Source organism: Cetorhinus maximus, chromosome 13 (assembly GCF_964194155.1).
Source record: "Cetorhinus maximus chromosome 13, sCetMax3.hap1.1, whole genome shotgun sequence".
Classification (NCBI taxonomy): Eukaryota; Metazoa; Chordata; class Chondrichthyes; order Lamniformes; family Cetorhinidae; genus Cetorhinus; species Cetorhinus maximus.
Window position 1 is genome coordinate 63,850,124 of NC_135891.1, and position 20,248 is coordinate 63,870,371.

Sequence of the window (20,248 nt, forward strand, 5' to 3'; positions counted from 1 at the left end):
GCAAAATTAAAGTACATGGGATTGGGGCTACTATATTGGCATGGATTGAGAATTGGTTAGCTGACAGGAAACAGAGAGTAGGAATAAATGGGCCTTTTTCAGAGTGGCAGACAGTGACTAGTGGAGTACAGCAGGGACCAGTGCTTGGGCCCCAGCTATTCACAATATATATAAATGATTTGGATGAGGGAATCAAATGTAATAAAGTTTAATGACGAACAAAATTTGGTGGGAATGAGAGTGGTGAGGAGGATATTACGAGGCTTCAAAGCGATTTAGATAAGTGGAGTGAGTGAGCAAATACATGGCAGTATAACGTGGATAAATGTGAAGTTATCCACTTCAGTAGGAAAACCAGAATGGCAGAGTATTATTTAAATGGTGATGGATTGGGAAATGTTGATGTGCAAAGGGACCCTAGTGTCCTTGTACACCAATCACTGAAGGCAAGCATGCAATTGCAGCAAGCAGTTAAGAAGGCAAATGGTATGTTGGCCTTCATTGCGAGAGGACTTGAGTACAGGAGGAAGGATGTCTTACTGTAGCTGTACAGCGCCTTGGTGAGACCAAACCTGGAGTATTGTGTGCAATTTTGGTCTCCTTACCTAAGAAAGGATATACTTACCATAGAGGGAGTGCAGTGAAGATTCACCAGACCGATTCCTGGGGTGGCAGGATTATCATTTGAGGAGAGATTGGGCTGACTAGGACTGTATTCACTGGAGTTTAGAAGAATGAGAGGGGATCTCATTGAAACATATAAAATTCTGACAGGGCTGGGCAGACCTGAGGCAGGGATGGGAGGGGTCTAGAAAAAGGGGTCACAGTCTCAGGATTCAGAGTAGGCCATTTAGGACTGAGATGAGGAGAAACTTATTCACTCAGAGAGTGGTGAACCTGTGGAATTTTCTATCACAGAAGTCTGTGGAGGCCAAGTCACTGAATAAATTTAAGAAGGAAACAAATAGATTTCTAGACTCTAAAGGTGTCAAGGAGTATGGGGAGAGAGCGGGAGTATGGTGTTGAGATAGAGGATAAGCCATGATCATATTGAATGGCAGAGCAGGCTCGAAGTGTAAAATGATCTACTCCTGCTCCTATTTTCTATGTTTCTGTGGGAGAGGCCATGAGCCAGAGGACCAGAGAATGGGAGAAGCCACGAGCTTGGGAGTCAGAGGGCGAGAGACTGTGAGCCGGAGGGCCAGGAAGCGGGAGGAGCAGCGAACTGCAGGGTCAGGGAGTGGGAGAAGCCTCGAGGGAGAGGGTCAGGGAGTGGGAGAAGCTGTGATGGAAAGGATCAGGGAGTGGGAGAGGCTGTGAGCCCAAGGGTCAGAGAGTGGAAGAGGCTGCATGAGGGAGGGTCAGGGTCCAGGAGAGGCCACTCCAAAATTACGCCAACTGGGTCATGCAACCCTATGCCAGACCTGGCATGAAACAACTTTAAAATGAAACTCCCGATGCTAAATACAAATACCCTTAGCTGACTGACGTTAAAGCAGAACGACTCATAATGGGGCAACTTAAAACAGGGACTTACTGTAGTGCCTTTCAAATCTTTAGGATGTTCCAAAACGCTCTACAGCTATTGGAGCCTTTGAATTGTAGTTACTGTTGTAAGGTAGGGAATTGCTTTGCCAAATCCAAGAAGTGGGCAGAAGAACCATTGATAGAAATGCTTTGGCTATGATCAGATAGGTAAGAAATACATAGAAACATTAAGGCCTAGAAGGAGGCCATTCAGCCCATTGTGTCTATGCCAGCTGGAGGAATGCCCTTGCTGTTCCCTGTCAGTCAGCCAGACCATGCCAAAGTGTAGCAGTGCAAAACTGGGCCTTCTAGGGCCAGAATTGTGTGAGGTCATCCTGCAAGGCCACCTGCAATCTTCCCCACTGGAAATCAGCAGCCTTCTACCAGCCATGCTGCAGCCATGGAGGTAGCACTGCGTAGGAACACTGGGATAGACAAAGGCACACAGAAGACAGGTACCAAGGGAATGCACAAGGGCTATTAGTTGACTTTTGTTTGCAATATTGGATGGTTTGAAAAAGTTGGTGTTAAATGTTTATTTTGTGGTGGGTTTTATTTCAGCATTGTATCTAAGAGGACTTTGTAATGTTCAGTAACAAGGGGGAAGGTAAGGTGTGGGGCTGTAATTGAATGGATACTTTGGGTTATGTTCACTAGCACCACAATCAGATGAGCTGATCAAGGCAACCTGACCAGAAATGGGCTCTGTTGGTTACATCCTCTGACCTTTCTCCTGCATTGTTGTGCAAGATTAGGCAAACCATGAAGAATCATTACACGTGCTCTGGTGAGTACTGCAGGGCTCCTCCAGAGAAGCCCAGGAAGCAGATGAATTGCTCTGCTCAGTGTCATTTCCTGAGGTAGCATGGTTTTCATTATACACGGACTGCTTACAGGTGCATGGGTTGTGTACTGGAGTCATGAACCAAATGATCAATGGTTAGTCCTTGTTACCCAGTAGCCACCTTGTTTTCTTAAGGTGGCTCAAATGTAGATAGTAGTGGACTGCTGTAGAATGAAGGCGACTGTTCCTAAAATACTGGAGTTTGATTTGGATGATGTGCTGAATATGATGTCACCCCAGCTGGACAGTGAGGGAGTGAACCCCTTTGCAGTTGCAGCACATTTTTGTGTTTACATGCTGAACAGGCAAAATGATGCATGTGCAGTCAGTGGCACTCTGCAGCCTGGGATGCCTGTCATGTGCTCACTCTGCCTGCTTCTCTCTGGAAAAAGCGACTGCAATGTATTCACTTCTCTTTGCAGAGTGTCAGTGACCTCACTTACACAAGTGAATGGCAAAATGCAAACTGTTGGACATGGCGCCTGCTTCATTCTGGAAAGAGCCCACCATGAAGAAGTTCAAAATCATGGTCAGCTTTACAGTCACTGGTGTGCCATCCTCCCCCTGCTCCAAGTCTACCTGCGCCAGGTGGCAGATTTCAGCGACCACCTCCTAAATGAAATGGCGATGTCGCATGAAATCCTCATTTATGTAAGGATTACACGGCATTTGCTCGGAAGTTCAAACTTCCCTTGGGCAATTGCCCCCAAGACAGATTTAAATCACAAACTTCGGATGGTTCTGACTGTCTTATAGTAATAGTTATCCAGAAAAAGTTAGAAGAATTAAAACCACTTCTAACTTCTAGGTAACTAGCACTGACCAACCTCCTCGACCTACAACAGGACTCCAACCCCCGCCCTTCCCGACACCCTCATGGGACCCCCTAATTTCCCCCACCCGCCCACTGCCCTTCCCACCCTTGACTGCTCTCCCCACTCCCGACAACCCCATCCCTCTAACTACCCTCCCCACCCTGCGATTACTCCCACCCCCGACTACACCTCCAATCCCCGACTACATTTCCCACCCCCGATTGCACCCCCCCCCAACTAGCCTCTCCCCAACTACCTTCCCCAAGCCCCCACTGACCATCCCCCCCACCCACTCCCGCTGACCATCCCTCACCCCCTATCCAACCTAGCTAGTGCTGTAAAAAAGAGGACGTATCTTTCTTACCTTCAACTCAGCTGCCTTCGACACTAGGCTTCGGAAACCTGCCGCACTGCACCTTTCTCACGCTGAGTTGGAAGGTTGGGCGAGAAAGGTGCAGCTGCATTTCAGAGTAAGTAACTAGGAGTGGAGTGGCAATCCGACCTAGATTGCCACTCAATGGAAGTTATGGCCCATTGTGAATTGTGAGGAGGATAATGATAGATTTCTTGAGGATATAGATAGGCTGGTGGAATGAGCGACCACCTAGCAGATAAAATTTAATGCAGAGAATTGGGAATAATGCATTTTGGCAGGAAGAATGAGGAGAGGCATTATAAAATAAAGAATACAATTTTAAAGGGAATCCAGCAGCAGGGGACTTGGCCGTGTATGTGCACAAATCAGGTCAGCAGGGTAGGTTAATGAAGTGGTAAATAAAGTGCACCATATCCTTAGTTTTGTCCATAGAGGAATAGAGTACTAAAGCAAAGAAGTTATGGTGAACATTTATAAAACACTAGTTCGACTTTAACTGGAGTAATTCCGAGCGCCACCCTTTAACATGAATGTGAAGGCATTAGAGAGTGTGCAGGCACGAGGGATTTCAGTTACGTGTATATATTGGAGAAGCTGGAGAAGTTGGAGAAACTTCCCCCAGTGGTGGAAGGGTCGAGAACCAGAGGACGTCAATTTAAGTTGAATGGCAAAAGACGCAAGGGCAACATGAGGAAAACTTATTTACACAGTGAGTGGTTAGGATTTGGAAAGCACTGCCTGCAAGTGTGGTGGAGACAGATTCAGTCATGGCTTTCAAAAAGGAATTGGATAATTATCTGAATGGAAAAGAATTGCAGAGCTACAGGGAAAAAGCAGGGGAGTGGGACTAGCTGCGTTGCTCTTGCAGAGAGCTAGCATGACACAATGGGCAACTGGCTTCCTATGCTGTAACCGTTCTATGGACAGGATTTTTCAGATGGCGGGGTTCTCCCCACCCCATCACCTGAAGAGTCAGTGGGAAATGCATTCCCTCCAATACTGGCTGCCCTGCAGCCATTTAACACTCCAAGAAGCCCCTCATTCGGGAAGAAGTCCCACCTCAGAGAGCTGCCGGCCAATCTGATTGACCAGCTGCTCAATAGTCTCAGCAGCACCAGTACCCAGAACTGGGGCTACAAGCAGTCCCCCGATTCTAAGTATTGGAATCCAGTTAAGTGCAGGTGGTCACTCGCAGGCAGAGGGGGACTGCCTGATGTAAAAAGGGAGCCATTGAACGATGCACCCAAGGCCTGAGTGCACTGACTTTCTGGTCTCCCACCCACCTACTCCTGAACTCCTCCTGCCTGCATAAAAATTGATGTAATTAGTTGACAATTTAAGGAGATCAATTGGAGCAAAGACAGGCCTATGCCTCGCCCATCCCAGCATAAAATTGCAGACAGGTCGGGTCGGTCGTGAGGATGGTGGGAAGGCCATCTGGGGAACTTTACAGACCCTCCCTCCACCTGCAAACCCGCTGGCGGGGGAGTGTAAAATTCTGCCCTATGACTCTACATATGCACGAATCATTGAAGGCGCCAGGGCAGGTTGAGAAAATGGTTAAAAAGACATACGGGATCCTGGGCTTTATACATAAGGAAATAAAGTACAGAAGCAAGGAAGTTATGATGAACCTGTACAAAATACTAGTTCGGCCTCATGTGGAGTATTCTGTCCAGTTCTGGGCACCACACTTTACGAAGAATGTGAAGGCATTGGTGAGTTTTCGGAAAAGATTTACGAGAATGGTTCCAGGGATGAGGAACTTAAATTGTGTGCATGGATTGGAGAAACTGGGGTTAATCTTAGAAAAGAGAAGGTTGAGAGAAGATTTGATAAAGGTGTTCAAAATCTTGAGAGGTGTAGACAGAGTAGATAGAGAGTAACTGTGCACATTGGCAGAAGATTCGAGAACCAGAGGACACCGATTTAGATCTTAGTCATTGGCAAAAGAACTAACGGCAATATGGGAAAACTATTTTACACAGCCAGTGGTTACAAACTGGAACCACGCTGTGAATCTGTCTCCACCAGACTCTGTTGTGGCTTTCAAAAGGGAATTGGATAAGCACCTGAAGCGAAAACATTTGCAGGGCTACAGGGAAAGGATGGACACAATCAGCTGAATGGCCTCCTCTGCTGTAACCATTCTATAATTCTACACACCTTGTTGAGATAGGAGAATTGCTCCTTGAAGACCTTGGATGGATATGGTCTCCTTTCCTCTGTTTTCATTCTCCTCTGTGTTGCCTATGCTCATTCTCCCTTTCATGCTTCAGGCTAAGGGGGATAGAAATTACGACACCCACATCTGCGAGCAAGTGGTGTGAGCTGACCCTTTGAAATGAAACCAAGGCTTCACCACATACCATACCACTCTCTCTAGACTCCAATCAAACTTAAGTAGCAGTACAAACCTCCAAACATTACTGCTAGCTCAGTAACAGCCAATAGAAATAAATCAGCAACTAACCTGAAAGTGGTTCATTATTGCTTTAAATAGCACTGCTGGGGAGTTCTTCCTGCTGCTGAATGCATGTTCAACTGTGCGAGGCTGGAGTGCTGAAGTCGAAAATGGCACCGCTAGCATTGAATCAATGTTACATGCTTCTAACGTTACAGTATGTAGGTGCTGCACACCTCCAGTGCATGCTCCCAGTACCTGTGCTAACAACCTACCCAGAATGGCATCTGGCGCATCCAAGACTAAAACTGCTTGAGTGGTGCAGACACCATTTTGCATCTGAAACATCACCTGCATCAGTGAAAATAAGGTGCCATGCAGCTGAATTTTGAGGCTCCTGTGTGTATGATGCCAGAGAATGTTAGTATTTGTGCAACAGTGACTTATTGATTGTCACAATAGGCATGAAATGGATACCAAGAGTTCCCTGAATTGAGGAGGGGGATCAGAACTTTAGTCATACACCCATGTTAATTTTCTACACCCATTCATGGCTGACTTGGGCAAATATGCTCACGGCTTGAGAGAAGGTTAAGGGTTGTCTTTGATGTCAGCTTGGGCTAATATCAATCATGTTTCAATTGCAGTCGAATGGCTAAGTTGGACAAAAACACCTAGCTTACCTTTGACTTCTTATTTTATTGAAAGTGCAGTGCTGCAGTATGGAGGAGCGGTGGTGTAATTTCTGATCTTTGCCACTAGATGCCAGAATTGTACTTTATCCATATTGGGACTAATTTACACTTCAGAAACAGTGGAGGGAAGTTTTTCTGTCAGGAAAATCGGGCATAAAGCTCGTACCGCACCTTTAAATCTGCCCCCCACCAATCCAAAACAAAAACAAAAATAAAAATACTTGGAAAAACTCAGCAGGTCTGACAGCATCTGCGGAGAGGAATACAGTTAACGTTTCGAGTCTGTATGATTCTTCAACAGAACTAAGGAAAAATAGAAGAGAGGTGAAATATAAGCTGGTTTGGGGGCGGGGGGTGGGGGTGGGGGGGGGGGTGGGGGGTGGTGGGACAAGTAGAGCTGGATAGAGGGCCAGTGATAGGTGGAGATTGCCAAAAGATGTCATAGACAAAAGGACAAAGAGGTGTTGACGGTCACCTATTAGCACATTTCTTAGCTGGCCCTCTATCCAGCTCTACTTGTCCCATCCCCCCTTAAACCAGCTTATATTTTACCTCTCTCCTATTTTTCCTTAGGTCTGTTGAAGAGTCATATGGACTCAAAACGTTAACTGTATTCCTCTCTGCAGATGCTGTCAGACCTGCTGAGTTTTTCCAGGTATTTTTATTTTTGTTTTTATATTAGTAGCACGGTTACTTCAAGCTTCCTGCTTTTACACAGAGAATGAATTAGCTTGGTAACCTAGACTGAGAATCCCATGGTTCGTTATTTGCCAGGATAGGCTGGCTGGGTGGAATTGAGGAGATTCTGAGCCTGAACAACCTGGAGACTATCATGATTTCAGCAGTGATTTTTATGCTGTTCTGTAGACAGCTACCTGGACTTGCTGGTCAGAGCACCAGCAGAGTTTCATCCACCCACAGTAGGGGCTTCTGAGGAGCAGGTATGGCACTCACGATGAGTGTACCCTGATTTCCCATTGTCCTAAGTAATGGAGGAACAGAATAGAATGGAGCAAAAGGGAACAGCATTAAAAGGAGATGAACCCCGTGAAATATTAACCACCCCACATGGAATATAGAGGAAGCACAGGTTGTATAAGGACTTGACTTAGAAGATGTGTACAAGAAGAGTGTGCATCACCAAAGAGGCAATAGAGAAACAGTGCCAACCACTGCATGAGGACCTGCAACCATGGTCATCTGCTTGCAATGCTCTCTCTCTCTGGCTGTGTTGACCATCACACTCAACTCTTATGACACTGTCTGATTTTCAAGTAGGCACGAACCATCTGTGCAATGTTAGCCAGTGTCACTGTTATATCAGAATATTCATCACTAACTCATTATCATTACTATTAACCCATTATACTACACCTCCCCCAAGTATAATGTCAACTTCTTTAATAATGATAGAACCACAGAAAAGTGATGGCACAGAAAGAGGATATTCAGCCCATCATGTCTGCACCAGCCAAAAAAGAGAGGGAAAAAAATTAGCCACTCATTTTAATCCTACTTTCCAGCACCTGATCACTTCAGGTGCAGACCCAGGTACCTTTCAAATGAGCTGAGCATTTCAGCCTCAATCACCAATTCAGGCAGTGAATTCCGGATGCTCACCACTCTCTGGGGAATAAGTTTTTCCTCATGTCCCCTCTAATCCTTCTACCAATCACCTTAAATCTATGCCTCCTGATAATTGTCCCCTTTGCTAGGGGAAACAGGTCTTTCATGTCTACCCTATTTAGGCCTTCATAATTTTGTACACCTCAATTAGATCACCCCTCAGCCTCCTCTGTTCTAAGAAAAACAACCCTGGCCTATTCAATCTTTCCTCATAGCTGCAATTTTCCAGCCCTGGCAACATTTTTGTAAATCTCCTCTGCTCTCTCTCCAGAGCAATGATGTCCTTCCTGTAATGTGACCAGAACTGTACACAAAACTCCAGATGTGGTCTAACCAGCATTTTACACAGTTCCAGCATAACATCCCCGCTGTTAAACTATTTCTTAAACTGTTTACATTACTTTTCTGTAACCTCCTTTACTGTCACAGATTCTGTCCAACTCCTACGTCTACTCTTCCCACCCCGCCCTCCTGAAGTCACTATTATAAGGGGTTCATCTCCCACAGTGTTCTCGGCTCTCTGGGAAGAATTTGTGGATACATGCGGTGCTTGTCTAGCCCGTGGAGGACATCATCATTGACAAAATGGGACAGCAGCTTTCCAAATTGCTGGAAATTGAGCTGCAATCTTTCAGACAGCTGAACTGTAAGGACTGTGGAACCTTTTCAAGGAAAGACTGATACAAGAGACTTTCTCACCGTGGGCGTTCTGTCAATGGCACCAACCCATTGTTAGATTGGTGTCACCACCACTGTTATCATGTTGGGTATGTTGGTTGCGTGGTCTATCTTAAGTTCACTAACTCTGGTCTGAATCAGGCAGTTACTTCAAACAGCTTTACTAACATTGTATATAAGATAGGCTACAGTGTAGGTATGTCTCTTATGAGTACAGACTGTCTTATCTGCTCTACAGAATCTCTAGCACATGACTTGATTTCACTGTTACATCATGATATACATCACTAACTCATTACCATGGGCGGAATCGTCCCAGATTTGCACTAAGTGTGGTAGCGGGTGGGTAAAACAATGTTTTACCCACCTGCTGTGATGGTGGGTTTTCACGCTGTATCACCCCAAACCCACCACATTATTTATGCATTCCTGGGAAATACGCTGTTTCCATGGTGGGCAGGCTCTCATTCATCTGCCCACCATCACCCCGCCACTGCACCTTGCCAGGCACCATATTTAAAGTCCAGCCGCAAGCACACATCTCAGTGCTTACAGACTACTACTGGAAGACATGGCCCTGAAGCTGAAGAAGACTGCAGCCCCCAGGTTCAGTGACATGCCCCTTGAGCTCCTTTTGGATGCTGTGGAGGCCCGCTGCGATGTCCTCTACCCCCACTCTGGCTGCAGGATGGGCAGCAAATGCACGAACCCAGCTTGGGAGGCGGTGGCAGTGGTGGTCCGTGCCAACACCCTTAAAAAGAGGACAGCCACTCAGTGCCACAAGAGGATCAATGATCTCCTCTGTTCCGCCAGGGTAAGTCACTCTTCTCATCACTCTCAACTCACACTCACAAACCCATCACACATCCGCAGGACCTTCACTCACTGCCGGTTCAAGGGACATCGCCATTCACTCTCTCACACACACCTTCATTGTCCTCATCCTGTCCATGGGACCACTCACCAGCCACATATGCCAGGCAGACTTATCATCTGGCGTGGCAGGTGTCCTGATTGCACCTTCTCCATCTCTATTCATGCAGGACAAACTGGCACACACCAAGAGGGAGAGATCGGTGGTGGAATGCCCGAAATCAAGGTCCTCACGGACTTTGAAAACAGAGCCATCCAGCTGGCCGACAAGGATCTGGACTGGTCCTGTGCTGATGGTGAGGTTGACGGTGTTCTACCAAGTGAGGGTCCAGCAGTGCAACATCCATTAGACGACCATGCTGTGAGTGATGTGTCCTGCTTCACAGGCCACTGCCATGCACTAATTATCTCCCCTTGCTTTCGCAGGCACATCTGTCAAACAGCCGACAGAGTCCATGATCCAGGACCTCCAATCAAGCCCTGAAGAATCCTCTGAAGAGGAGCCTGGAGGCACCCTCCCTGAAGTCCCATCACGGTGCTTACCCCCACCCTCCACCAGCACAGAGGCACACGCCTTGGTGGGACCTAGCTTTAGTGTAGCCCCAGGATCAAAATATAGTGAGCAAATGCACTGTCTGATCCACAGCAGGTGGAGGCAGGGACTTCCCAGGTTTCTGGCACTCAGAGGACTGCTGCAGGTCAGAACTTTGCTGAGCCCAAGTCAGATGACGAGCCTCTGGACTCAGTCATGTCACAATTGCTGGAGCTGCAAAGGCAAGCTCAGGAACATCATGGAGGGATGTCTACTGCACTCTTCAGATTGCAAGGCACGATTGAGGAGTCCATCTGCATTCAATCTGAGCTGATAACGTCAGCATGCCGATGCACCGACGTCAACACAGGTAGGATGGCGGCCGCCGTGGAGACCTTGGTCCAGGACTTTTCTCCTGAACTGCTGGGTGGGCTCAACTTCATCGCTGATGCCATAGTTGGCCTCCAACAGTGTGTATGCGAGAGAGGTGCCGGGCAGCTCAATCTCACTTCAGCTACCCATGCTCCTCAAGGAGTCAGCCTGGGGCCCCTGGGCACCCATAGGGAAGAGGATCAGCAGGTGCACACTCTGGGCCCATCCATCCAGGTGACTCTGAGAGTGTCCGGCCCATCCGATTCCCCTCTTCCTGTGACCTCAGCAGCTCCAGCTCCACAGGCTGAGGATGGAGACACTGTCACACAGCAGGACCCCGAAAGCAGGCCAGGGCCCTCCAAGTCTCGGCTCTGTGAGTGATGTGTCCAGAGGACACCCACTAAAGTCATCACAGACAGGGCGTCATAGTCAGCAGGCTGCCTCCACCTCTGCTGTGGATGTCCGGGGAGCACCAAGAGGTAGCGGCAGAGTTAGAAAAGTTAAGGAGAATTAGTTGCACAGCCTGAGCACGGGTGTTAATCACTTGCACATGCTGTTCACTATTGTCAATAAACTCCCAAGATTGTCTCCCTGACAATGGCTCCTTGTTCTGATGAGCAGTGTTCTTGTCACTCAGATATGAAACCTTTCTGCACAAGATAAAGGCAGGTGTCTCAGTCCAGGGTCTCTTCCCTGTGCTCTGTGTAGCCTTCAGACCAAAGTGATCATCCAGCCTCACACTCCCTGGAAGCGTTACTGATGCCTGCAGCTCGGCAGTGCTTATCATTGCAGCCAGAATGTATTGGGCAGGCGCCACAGAATTCTTTCATTCTCTCTGTGTGCTCTCAGCACCTTTAAGGAGGGGCTGGCCCCCATCTCTTCAATGTCTGTGACCAGTGATGCTGTGCTCCTGAAGGACTCAACTGTTGAAGGTGGACAAAGGATCAGATGCTTCTAAAGTTTCATGGCCTCGTCTTTATGATATGACCCTGATCACAGAGCGCAAGCGATCTTCCCTCAGCCAGACAGGAGTCAGACATTATCAGAGGCTATGTGAAGATTTATGCAGTGTCCTCACTGCATGTCGTCATCATCCTCCTGCAATCGAGCGACTGTTAGGGCCTCCATTGCGTCTCCATGACAGGAGCATTCTCACAGAGGGTATTCGCGCTGTCATAAGCCAGACTGGAGTCAAATGTACACAGATGCGATGTGAGGATCTATGGGGTCACCTCATCACATGTCATCATCATCCTCCACAAATCTGGCAGCTAGGAGGGCCTCTCGCTGCCTCGTCTAGCCAGTGCGAGTGCCTCATCCCTGTTATCGTCGCCTCCGAGGAGCTCCTCACCCTCACCCCTGTCAGCATTCTCCTCATCGGAGCAGATGTGCAGCTCCTCCATCTCCTCCTCAGCCAGCGCCTCTCTCCTTTGGAGCGCCAGGCTGTAAAGGGTACAGCAGACAACAACGATCCGTGACGTCCTCTGAGGACTGTTTTGAAGGTTCCACCAGACTGGTCAGGCACCGGAACGTCATCTTCAGCATCCCGATGGTCTGCTCCACCAAGTTGTGAGCTGCTGCATGAGCCTCATTATACCAGTCTGAGGCCGCTACACGGGTGTCATCGGCCACGGCCTCTGTGGGTAGCCCTCGTCCCCGAGGAGACATCCCTGCAGCTTCTGTGCACCCTGGAAGACTCCAGGGATCTGTGACCGACTCAGGATGTAGGTGTCGTGCACACTCCCTGGAAACCATGCGCACACCTGCAGGATGTGTTTCTGGTGGTTGCACACCAGCTGCATATTCAACGAATGGAACCCCTTGAGGTTTATGTAGTCCACCATGTGTTGCGACAGAGGCCTGAGTGCCACATGACTGCAGTTGATCCCATCCCGCACCTGTGGGAAACCCAAGATCTAGGCGAATCCAATCGCTCTTGCATCCTGGCTGTCCTGGTCCTAGATGAAATGCACAAAGTTGTGTGCCTTTGCAAAGACCTCATGGATGCATTTGTTATTGGCGGCTTGTGAGATCCCACAGAGGTCACTCATGGAGCCCTGAAAGGAGTCACTGGCATAGAAATTGAGCACCATGGTCACTTTCACGGCCACTGGCAGTGGATGCCCTCCATGTCCCCTTGGTGCCAAATCCTGTAGTAGCTGGCAAATGTGGCCGACCAGTTCCCTAGACATGCGCAATCTTCGGCGACATCTGCAGGACTGACAGGCGGTGTCTATAGAGCCTGGGTGTTGCTATATGCCAGCCTGCAATGGCTTGCTGTGGCTCTTGGGTGGCATGTGCAGGAGCCCCAGCCGCCCCTTCTTCCTGAGGTTGCTGCTCCTGCCTCTGTGCAGCCTGGAACCTCAGTTGCTCTCTCCTCTGTCGTCTTTGCGCTTTGTAGGCCATCAGGCATATAGCGAGCTCACTAGGCTCCATGATCCTGATGTACTCCTTCTGCAGGATGAAAGAGAAGGACACGTGGTTAGCATGGGTGTACTAAGAACCTGCCCTGGTTAAGTGTGACGGCCCCTTAATGCTTCCCAGAGAGTGCTGGCCACCACTTGGATGGCCGGAGATTAGTGCGCTGCATGGCTGCCCTGTTAGCTTGAAGCGTGAGGGAGATTGGTCCAAACTGGAATGCTGACATTGCAAGGGGCTGTGAGCACTAGTAGCTGCTCCATGGCCAGCTTTAGCCAGGAGATTATACAACTTATGCAGTCGTCCAGCTGTTCTGCACTCCACTAAAGCACTAAAGTGCTCATGAGTTCGCAGTCTGTGCCAGGGGGGTGGGAAGCTCTGGAGCACTTGGTTGCACTTTGATGCCTCTGCATTGCTTGGGTGGGCAGATAAGTTAGGAGCCCAACCCCAAGCATATCAATGTGGCTGTGCCTGAACTGTCTCAGTTGCAGAGGAATGGTCACTTTATTTAGGTTTCCCGAAGTGGCCACTTCTCTCACCCACCCTACACCTCACCCTGAATGCTTGTGCGCTATGTTCAATGGCAGGGCTGCCTTTAACCCCCCCACCCGCCACCAGTTGCCTCAACGACAGGGCTGCCCTTAAACCCCCATCCCACCATGAGCCACCTCAACGGCAAGGTTGCCCTTAAGCCCGACCACCCGATGCCCCTGCAACTTGAAGTCCAACAGGCAAGTGCTGCACAACATTACTGTGTACTCACCTCCGGGCTCCCCTCAAAGTGCAGGCTGCCAAGTGCACGTCTTTTATGTGCTGTTGTGAAACACGTCGGTGTGCTTTCCTGCCGATGTGGATGGATGATCTAGCGGTGGGGCGTGGGGAAACGATTTTGGTGGGCTGACCTGATAATGGTATGCTGATGTATTACAATGAGGTTCCCAACATTAAATGGCGGGATACATGGCCCACTGTTGGCGGGCTGAGCGGACGATCACGAGCTGGTTTCCCACCATCGTAAAACCGATCGCGTCATATTGTCCCGCTCACGCCACCAATCACGCTCTGTGCCAGTGGGCATGGAACATTCCGCCCCATAATCCTTTAGGGAAGGAAATTTGCTGTCTGGCCTACATGTGACTCCAGACCCACTGCAATGTGGTTGACTCTTAAATACTCGCTGAACTTGGAATGGGTAATAAATGCTGGCCTGGCTGGCGATGCCCACATCCCATAAATGAATAATAAAAAAAAAAATTAAAATTAACCCATTTTAACAAGTCTTGGGGGACCAAGATGGAAGGCTGGTTGGGGGGCTAGTTGGTGGGGGAGGGGAAACAGGTTGGGGGAGACCTTTGGAGGGCATCTCTGATGAGCCGAAGGGGCCCATAAAGAAGGTACCTCCCCCTTGCCTGCCACCAGCCCGAGCAGTGAAAGCTGCCGGCTTTCACACTTGGCATGGGCCTCCATCTGCCACGGGAAAATCTGCAGTGGGATTGAGAAGAAGTCCTTAAGGGACCATTAATTGGCTATTAATGGCCTTAATTGCTCCACCAGCCAGGCTGGACACACGACACCTCTCCTGCCGCATGTAAAATTGCTTGGAATGGCATCCATTGCACTGCACCCAATTTAATGTCTCTGCCTGTCTGCCAACCTGCACCTGGGGACGCATAAGGTTAAGCCCCATGGTACTCCTGACCTGGTTGTCCTTGAAAGCTATTTACTCAATGATTAAACAGAATAAAAGAGAGATACCGTACAGCAGTGACAGTCTTTCATTGTGGACTTAGTGAAAAAACCTGAAACATCACACAGTGATGCTGTCAGCAACTAATTATTTTCAGATATGACCAGCTAATGTCCCCAGTGGTGATCAATTGTTTACCTGCCAAGGGGCCTTGGGAAAGAAAATTGTAGAAAGAATATTTCATCGCCTGAATTGGTTGCATCAATTGGAGCAGTAAATTGCTTGTAAAGGTAAGACTTTCTTTATTTAAGCATACACATTACACCTTCATTTTACATATAATTCAAACTTTAACACCAATGAAACGATAAGATATACACCATGAAAAGGAAGACAATTGCAGCTAATTTTAGAAACACAAAACTGACATTGGTGAGAATAAGTGATTTCAGCCTTACCAAATTGCCAATATAAAAAATTGGCAATATTATCCTAATTCATTTTATACACAGTGCCAATAGTTCAGTCTTTGATTCATTCACTAGAACAGAAACACATTCAACTCTAAGGCATCAAAAGCCAGAAGCACAGCACACTTTTTCTCAGCGCTCGTGGGTGCCATTTGCTCCCAAATTGGCATGCATGGTGAGCATGCATGCTTCTACTGCTTACTGCACTGTACGCCATTTTGGTGAGGACCTTAGCAGGCACATAGCGCGCATCTGCCGGAAGTATGCAGTGTATGCAAATTGTGATGTCAGTCAGCATTTAGCATTGCTTTGATGCCAGTGCTGCCGTTCTGGATTTGATGCTACAGCTAATAGCCTCTCTTAACTTTGCACAGCTGAATGTGCATTCAACAGCAGGAAGGTCCCCTCACCAGTGCTATTTAAAGATATCAGCAACTATAACAACTTTAATTTCATGGGATGTGGGTGCTACTGGCAAGGCCAGCATTTATTGCCCATCCATAATTGCCTTTGAATTGAGTAGCTTGCTTCAGAGGGCAGTTAAGAGTCAACCACATTGCTGTGCATCTGCTAACAAATTTTCTCGTCCAGCCACATGTATAATTCGTAAATTGAACGGTTACAATAATAAACTCCACCAAAACAGCCTTGTGTTTCTGTTCCAGAACTTCAAAGGATTGTGGTCAGCATATATAACTCTCTGAAGAATTGTTTGCAACATACACTTTAAAATGCTTCAAATTTCAAACTTCCCATTTAATTTCAGGCACTGGGAATTGCACAATAGCTTTTACTTTTGCATCTTGTAGGGCCACCTGACCATACCCAACAGTGTGGCATAAATATGTAATTTGTGCTTTTGTAAGTTCACTTTTAGCAAAATTCACAACCAAGTTGGCTTCCTGCAGTCGATTAAATAGTTCCTTTCAGTGTTATAAGTGTTCCTCCCACTTTCAACTGACTACTATTAAGCCATCAATATAAACAGCACAATTACTCAGTCCCTCAGTCACTTTGTTAGTCTCTGAAATATTGCTGGTGCATTTTTCATACCAAAAGGCATTATTTTGCATTGATATAGACCATCCAGCGTCACGAAAGCTGATATCTCTTTTGCCTTTTCCAATAAGGATAATTGTCAATACAAGTCAATTAATGTGATAAATGTTGACTGTCCCACTTTCTCGATACAATCGAGGAATAAGATATGAATCTGCTTTTGTCACTGCATTCACTTTTCGGTAATCAATACATAGTCTTTGTGATCCATCCGTTTTTGGCACCATTACAATGTGTGAACTCCAATTACTGGGACTGGGCTCTATGACGTCATTTTGAAGCATAAATCCAATTTCTTTTCGCACTTGAGCTAATTTTACTGGATTTAATCCATATGGGTGTTGCCTTATTGACTCTGAACTCCCCACATGAACATCATGTACAGCTAAGTCTGTTTTCCCCAGTTTCTTTCCACAAATTGTGTTGTGTGACTCCTATAGCTCTTTTAAGTCACCTCGACACTTTTCTGGAAGGTAATCCAGTATTACATCTAGATTCTTAAGCATTCCCTCATTGTCCAATTTAATCAGAGGAAGATCAGTTTCAGAATCCTTAATTCCTACCCCTGTTTCTTTACTTACAACTACCAGTACCACCTCCTGTCTATTCTCTTGCTTGAAGTATTTTTGAGCATATTTACATTGCCCATTCACTGCCTTTTCCTTCTATTTGGGGCACTTACTATGTAGTTTACTTCACTCAGTCTCTTTTCAATCTGGTATGGTCCAATAAATCTTGCCTTCAACGGTTCACCTGACACTGGCAACAATACTAACACTTTTTTCCCAGTCACAAATCTATGAGCCTTTGCCCTCTTGTCTGCATTTGCCTTCATCACTGGCTGAGAAAACTTTAAATGTTTTCTAGCTAATTCATACGCCTTACTTAACCTCTCTCTAAATTTCATCACATAATCCAGGAGATTTGTTTCAGAACTTTGACTCACTAATTCCTCCTGAATCAGTTTGAGTGGTCCCCTCACTTCATAAATCGAAAGGACTGAACCTTGTTGACTCATTAATCCCTAATAGCAAACAACAAGACTGGAATCTCTCGATCCAAATCATGTAGATTGTCTTGACTATATGCTCTAATCATAGTCTTTAAAGTCTGATGCCGCCTTTCTAAGGCACCATGTGATTCAGGGTGATAGGCTGATAACATAAATTGCTTTATTCCTAAGGTGTTCATCACTTCCTTAAACAGCTGTGACATGAAAATCAATCCCTGATCTGACCGTATTTCTTTTGGTAATCCATATCGTGTAAAGAATTTAGTTAACTCCTCTACAATCGCCTTTGCTGTAACTTTCCTTAAAAGTCTTGCTTCTAGAAATCTTGTGGACACATCCATGATTGTCAGTAAGTACTGATTTTCCTTTTAGTCTTAGGGAGGGGTCCTACATAATCAATTAGGACCCTGTTAAAAAGGTTCCTCAAATGCTGGGATTGGGATTTAAGGTGCAGATTTAATCACTGCCTGAGGCTTTCCCATCACTTGACATGTGTGACATGTTTGATAGAATTTGACTAAATCTTTATATAGCCTAGGCCAATAGAAATGTTTTTGTATTTTAGCTTGAGTTTTCCTAATTCCCAAATGTCCAGCCATTGGAATTTCATGAGCCACTCTCAAAATTTCATTTTGGAACCCAGATGTCAACACTACATGGTGCACTACAACCTGCTTCTCATCTGCTGGAACATGAAGCGGTCTCAATTTCCTCATTAATACATTATTCTTAATGTAATAACACTCTGGAGTACATTCTTCTTCTGTTTCAGAATAAGCTGCCTGATATAATTTCTTTAAACCTGAATCCTTCTGCTGTAATTCCATTAACTGCACTGAACTAAACACCTCAACCTCATCCTCTTAACTCTTCTCCTCCTGAGTAATCTTTTCAAAGATTGATCCAGCCAACTGAATTTCAATATCCTCCCCCCGTCTTTTAGATTCCTCCTCTTCCTGTTTAAACTTGTGCGCTTGTGATCTCGTTACCATACAATCTAGAAACAATCCAGGTTGCTCTTTCTGTAACACCTCTGTTGATTGTGTCTCAACAGGCTGCTCTACTACAGTAGGCATAATCAATATCTTTGACCCAGCTATATCATTCCCTAAAAAAAAATTGAACCCCTGCAATGGGTAATTTCTCCACTACCCCAACAATCACCTCCTATTTTCAAAGCACTTTTAAAATTTACCTTACACAATGAAATAGGTTTGACTTCGCCATGAATCCCTTTAATTAATACCTTGTCCTGCAATAACCCTTCTGAACAACATATGGCACTATCCCATAACATTAAGAACTAACTAGCCCCAATATGCCTTAAAATTTTGATATCATTTCCTGCTCTTCCCTGTACACATGGATATATTCTCCCTTCGCATACAGAATCTTTAAACATCTCTGCAACCTGCCCTTCAGAACTCCTTTGGGTAAATTATGAACACATTCCCACTTCTACAGCTACCACAGATTATTTCTTCTCCACCTGTACAAAACCCATTGGGTTCTCTTGCCTTTGGATCTCAGAGCCCACAGTACTCTTATTTCCAGAACTTTTCTGAGTTCCAATTACTGCAATGTTATGACACAGCAGTTGGTAAAGGCTGAGTTGTTTAAATTCCAGAGGGAAACTTGAACAACTGTCATAACCTATATTTTCAGTTGGTATGTTTGAGATGCAGCTCTGAATTCAGGAATAATACCACCGAGCCTCAAGAGGGTTTTTATATAAAACTTAATTAAAGATTTATTAATTTAACAACAAATTAAACACATACACATGTCTACAAATTACTATCATAATAACTTTTAAGCAAATCCTCAAATTAATCACTCCCAAGTAAATCTTCACCAAGGCAACAATAACCTATAGACTTTAAACAGACACCAGGAAAAGCACATTTGGTGTTACAAATTCAAAATGAGGTTCCTTTCAATTTGGTTCCTTTGCAGACACCATTGTAGGCTTACAAGCTGATTTGATCTTAAATGCCTCTGACTTACACACACAAACTCCTTTCTGTTTATACCTAGCTTTTCCTTTGAATGTATATTTTCCAAGGTATCCTAGGCTTTTAATGTCACATCTTCTAACAATAATGTCCTTTCATTCCACCAATTTTATTAGTAAGTTGAAAAAAAATGAACACATTGCTTGGCATCTTCTAGCTAGGTGCAAGATTTCACCCATTCTTTTGAATGGTTTATTTAAAAATGCAAATTGCCCCCTTGACGCCTATGTTTCTAAACTTCTTCATGTTTATCTAATTACCATTTCAAACCTACTTTCTATACATCAAAGCACCCAGACCAGCTGGCTTTAATCCAATTAAAACACACACAGTCAAACACATAGACACCACTGCAATTCAATTTCAAAAATAATTCCCAATAACATAATAGACATTAATATCTCTTCATGACTGCAATTCCAGTTTAACCTCCAACAACTTGATCTCGTGTGTCTAGACTTATTACATTGATAACATATCAGTTTCCTTCCTTCAACCTTACTTTCCACCTTTCCACCTTTAATAGACTGGTGTCCTTCAGCTTGATCCTTATTACTAACATTTTTACCATCACTAGGTTTTCTAAATCTCCAGCTTCCCTATTGATTTCCATGTGACCCTTTTCCTACATTTAACTATTTATGCGAAATATCGTACGTATCAACTAAAACAGCAGCTTCCCTGATCTTTTTACTTTGTATCCTAAATTTGTCTTAATGTTTACTGGAATGCTATTTTTATAATCATAACCTCTCTTATATTTTCAAAAGTCTTATCTAATTTTAATGCCCTGAGCCATTTATCCCAGATAATTTATTTTTCTCTTGCAAACTCTACATAGCCCG